The sequence below is a fragment of the Tupaia chinensis genome, unplaced genomic scaffold (assembly GCF_000334495.1).
Source record: "Tupaia chinensis unplaced genomic scaffold, TupChi_1.0 Scaffold000048_1, whole genome shotgun sequence".
NCBI classification, from domain to species: domain Eukaryota; kingdom Metazoa; phylum Chordata; class Mammalia; order Scandentia; family Tupaiidae; genus Tupaia; species Tupaia belangeri.
In genome coordinates, this window is record NW_006159506.1 from 5545835 (window position 1) to 5551410 (window position 5576).

Here is a 5576-nt window from a genome sequence, read left to right on the forward strand (position 1 = left end):
GCAGGAAAAGGACTGACGTTACAGATGAAAGCAGGCCACCAATAAACCTCATTAATACCTGCAGCTCTAGAGAAAGAACGGAGGAACAGCCACACTTCAGAAATGTCAAGAATACAAGGCGACACTCCCCAGCCCTGCTCCACGCCCCCCTCCAAACAAGAACAGATCATGTTTCATCCAGGGGGAGTGAGAGAGAAAAAGCATCCCCAAAAGGAATCCCATGGGGGGAAAGAATGCACTGAATTCAGTTCTTTGCCCCCCATAAGTCTTCTGCCTCTGGTAGAGCAAAAAAGAGCTTCAGGTGAAAGGTTGCCTACATTTATAATGTCAGGCTCTGGGCCTGCCAGGTAAAACGTAAATGGTAATTTTATCATTAGCATGCCTGACCCCTTGGCCACACCATATCTCACAGGAAACGGTAAGAACAGCTCACCTGTCAAGATGCAAACGCTTAAAGGTCAATGCGCACAGAAATCTTCCAGAGGTTACAGCTGAATTGCTGACACCTTTTATTATTGCTCGCTTAAATAAATGATTCAAGGGGCAAGACAAGGAAAGACGGGCTTAATGTCGAGATTTACATGAAGGATTCTTGGAGGTGTGCTTCAAAACTCGAGGAAAAAATACTTTTCATGTGTTTTGCTGTTCAGAACCTAGCAAACTCATGAGAATTCATCAACATTCCTGGACTTCAAGGATTTTCAGTATTCCACAAAATGCAATATTAGGGTGTTTTTGTTTTTGTTTTGTTTCATTTTGAGAGATTTTTTGGCATAAGGCACACACGCTCTCTAGAGAGACAGAGAAAGAGAGTCAGGGAGAAATCACCCCTAAGTGGAGACGGCCATGCCGCAATCCCTTCTCCTCCATTCTCCTCTTGGGATCTTTGGCATGCATGTGCATGCGCCCAGTGTGAGTTTTAAGATTATTTATAGATTTTCCTTCTGCATATATTATAAGATTTTTAAAAGTTCATGGAAAATGTACATTATAAAAAGCTACAGGGCCATAGTTCATGGAAAATGTACATTATAAAAAGCTATAGGGCCATCTGATGGCGTAATGGTTACGTCACTGGACTTCCGCGTAGTCGTGGTGATGGCGTAATGGTTATGTCGCTGGACTTCCGTGGAGTCGTGATGGGGAACCGAACCTGAACTTCCCAAGCAGCTTCCTGCCCTCCAAGTGGTGCTACTACCTGTGTGGCACCAAGGCTGGAACCTGTTTGACTTTTTTTAAAATGTCGTAGAGTGGATCTAACAGAGTGGATGAACAGGGCCCAGTCACACTGGCACACTGACACACTATTATCTGCAGGCAGAGTTCACATGGGAGACCCAGGTTCGAGTCTTGGTCCAACCAAAAAACGTGTCCAGTGGCACATGCCTGTCATCCTAGTGACTGGCCTGAGTCACATAGTGCAACCCTGTCTGAAAAGGAGCTGAGTGTGGGAGTGAGCTCCAATAGTCCTTGCTGGGAAACTAAGGCAGGAGGATCCCCACAGCAAGGCCCGGTCTGAAGAGAATGAAAAATTCTGAAAAGAATGGACAAATTAACTGTTTACTCTCTAGTGGAGCCTGGGATTTACCAAGGGAGACCATGTGAAGAGCAATAAGCCCCAGATGACGCAACTGAGGCCGAGGGCCGTTAATCCTGAGCAAGGACATTGCTATCTGAGGAGCTGGAGCTAGCCCAGCTAGATTTGGGGTTTGTTTCCCACTGCCCACAGGAATATTAGAACCACTTATTTAGGTGATTTCTAGAAAACCTAAGCATAATCAGTAAATTCAGGGAAATTCTGAACAGCAAATGTGCCAGTCCAGGTAGCTTCAATGAAGCATGTAGACCAGCGAAGAACATTAGCTGTTCTGGGTTTTATTACCAGTTTTAGGAATAATTCAAGATTATTTGAATATTATTTTATTTATTCTGTTTGATTGAACGAAAGGAAAGGCACCAGAGGTTATCCCATGCCACGTAGCCTGAGGACAAATTTCCTCCTTCAAATCCTGAGATCAAGTCAAATCATACAATGGCCTGGAATTTTATTTCTGTCTAACCCAATGATCAAAGGGAAAGCGAGAAAGCAAGCTGCCAGGCTTGGGACTCAAACCATGGAGGGCCATATGGGAATCCAGCACCTTTAACCACTGTACCACTTTACCCCCACACTCCTCTATGACCATATGTGTATAGGTGTGTATATAATTCTTTGAGTATGGAGAAAAATAAACATTCTAAACTTCTTCATTCCCTCCCTTTATAATCTCTATTGCTTGATACCAAAAAAAAGCACGGAGACAAACTCTCAGGAATACTTTTCCTCCAAACATAGAGTGAAAAATCAAATGTTTCTTTTTAATGCACCCATTTGTACTGTCAAAGGACTCAGGCACTCTTCTTAATGCCGAAAAGAAAAATAAATTGCTATTGCCATGTTTCACAGCTGCTTTTTAGAGAACTTCTGCTAAATTGTATTCATGTTTCAATATCACTTGTGAGTCCACTTAGTAAGAACCTCTTTATAATTTTCGAGCGCACTATTAATTCACAAGTATTTATACCATTACGTTCATTAAACGGTGTTATTGGCTATGGGCTATTAAAGAAGATGCTAATAATTTAAACTTACTCCCAGATCCTGCAAAAGAAGCTCTTCCTCTGTTCTAGTTCATTTTATCTTCTTGCCTTTTTAAAACCAGGGAGGTGATTTCTCATTTTCTGTCTCTGTTGGTCTCTCCAGCAAGTACACATGCCCCATCACAAAAATCTTTCAAAAAAAAAAATTAAAATTTTAAAAAGTCATTGATATCCATGGGGCCAGCAGATGGTAGTGTTTAAAGGTGCTGGATTCCCACACATGATCGACCGTGGTTCGAGACCTAGGCCTGATAGCTTGCTTTCTAGCTTTCCCATTCTCTCTCTCTATCTCTTTCTGGTCAAATTTTTAAAAAATAATAATAATAATAATAAATAATAACAAATGGAATTAAATAAATCATTCTTTTTTAAAAAAGACATCCTTATTTTCAATGAATTATTTTTCATGTTTTCATTGTTACATTTTTCTATGTAAAAAAATATATTATTTGATGTAGAAAAAAAATCAAGTTAAATGAATGTTAACCTCAAACACAGCAATATTGTTTGATTTCACTCCACCAATTATGTACAGGGTGAGAGCTGATATTCCTTTCCCTCTCATCTTCCCTCTCCCTCCTAAACATGGCCTCCTAAACGCAGTGCACAGAAGCAAGTATGTTTAGCCATGTCCGATTCCACTGGTTTCCAGAGAGTTTCAGACAGGGGACATAAAAACAGACGACAGTTCCAGAAGCCACTAAAATTTTATACTTGGCTTTGTGACCAGGATTAACGCATTTTCCCAAAACTCTGTAGGAAATGCTGACCGTTCTGCTGTGTGCCTGTCAGCCGTGAAACTTCCCCAACTTGTCAGCCTTCCTCATAAACAGTAAGTGTATTGTAAAACCGTTTATAGCTGTTATAAAAATATTTTGACTGTTTTATCCAACCACCTGAGTCAGACACCTGATACTAGTTAAGGAAACAAAAAAAGATTCCCCTTCCTAATCAAGCCAATGAGAATTGGGGGAAGGGTGGAAAATACGAAGCTTTTTTTTTTATTATTTTTTTATTTTTTTATAAAAGTAGTTATCAGCTATGGGTAGGCAGCACATCTATTATAAAGTCTCATCAAGACAAAGTGTCTTTTCTTCTCATGGTCTTTATTTCCAGTACCAACAGAAGGCCTCTAGCCGTTGGCTTCTATCTGAGAAAGGACAAGCATTTTAGGGGGACCACATTCAAGTCACTGTCCATCCGAATGAGTAGAGAAGCCAGCTAGCCACACAGGCCATTTCCAGGGCTCTCCAGAGTATACTCTGGGTTTTATAAAGGAGGCCCTTCCTCTAGAGACTGCAGCTTCTAGGGACAGCAGCCCAGCTCTGTCCCATGCCAGCCCCTACAGCTTGGGAACACTCGACCCACTTGGTCTTACACATACAGTCCGCTCTGTACCCAGCTGTTCCAATACCTTTTTTTTTTTTTTTTTTTTTTTTGCCCCCTGTGCTCCCATGTTTACCAGATTCCCCTCACTATGCCATCCTGAGATCTAGAAACTAGTTCTCATTTCAATATGTGGGCCGAGAGACCAAATATACAAATAGACAATGGCTGGGCACATGGCCACTGTGGCTAGGACCTTTTCGTCCACTCCGTTAAGACCACTCTGTGACATTTTAAAATAATCATCTCACTGGGCCCAGTCATGGTGGTACACAGGTAGCATCACCACTTAGAAAACTGGAAGTCCTATGAGAAGCCCTGGATGGGTTCTGGGGCCAACCTATGAATATACAACACACACACACACACACACACACACACACACTTCAAAAAGTTCATTGAAAATGGAGTTAAAGTATGAATCTATTTTGTGGCAAAAAATTTCAAAAGCCACACGTAGGTTTTTGTAACTGTCATGTCCCATAAGCTTTTCAAAGACTCTTTATACATAAAAATAAACCCTCAGTATGTTCAAACAGCCCAGGAAACCAACCCATTATCTCCAGGAAGCAGCCTGCCATCCACAATGCAAACTTTTAGGAAGAAAAATACTACCCAGTAACAGTCTAAAATCACAGTAACCCCAGTAACAATTGGCCCAAGATAGCCAGGACTGAATCACTGACATCTTCCTCATCTTTCTGACTTTGTTTTTGGACTTAGAATAAAACAGAAAAAGACAAATAAGCTCCCCAACCAATCCATGGTAAGCCCCACCTCAATTTAGCTCCCTCCTGCTGTCCCCTGCCAACAGCTGCATTGTTCCACAGTTGAGCTTTATTTTGTCCCTCCCTAAAGCTCCCCACCCCTTTGCCTGCTGTTGGGTCTCTGTCAACATTGCAAGGGATGGTGGCTGACTCCTTTGCTTTAATGGATTCTGAATAAACAGCCTCTTCTCATGCTCTTTTGGTAGGTCTTAGTTTCTTTCCAAAAGACAAATAAATTCTCCGGCAACAACTTCAGGGATTTCTTCAAGGTAATCCTATTAAGTGAACAGACTTAGCTTTTGGGGAGATAGTCTGGTATCCCCCGTAGCTGGAAACAGATTCCTCCCAAATGTCTTTGGGATTTTCCCAGAAGGCTATGTGAGGTAAGTTACTTGCTACATGGTCCCACAGAAAATATGGATGGGTCGAGAGAGGAGAATGAAAGCATAGATTTTACAGTACTACTACTCGGGGACTCTTGGCCCACATGACTATTCAAAATTCTACCCAGATTCTAAGAATCAGGTCGGGTGCTATTTCTTCTAGATAAATCTTGCCAAGCCCTTCTGGGCGAGATGACTGAATGTCAGGGCTGTGGTTCCAGCCTCAGCCTCCATGCCACCCTAAAATGCAGCCATCCTTGTCACTTTGTGCCCCAATTATAAAATGCATTTTCACTGTTTTCTTGAGATATTTTTGCTATAGGGCACGTGTGCTCACCAGAGAGACAGAGAGACCGAAAGTGAGAAATATCTCTCTCACACACACACACACACACACACA

At 41.9% G+C, this 5576-nt stretch overlaps 1 long non-coding RNA gene across 1 annotated transcript in view; it reads left to right on the plus strand.

Moving 5' to 3' along the window:
• LOC106735758 (uncharacterized) overlaps positions 1-3447 on the plus strand; it is a 20794-nt gene extending 17347 nt beyond the window's left edge. The window contains exon 3 of the long non-coding RNA XR_001371001.1: positions 3400-3447. This is a non-coding gene — a long non-coding RNA (uncharacterized LOC106735758). The remainder of the gene's footprint in view (positions 1-3399) is intronic.
• The last annotated feature ends 2129 nt before the right edge of the window (positions 3448-5576 follow it).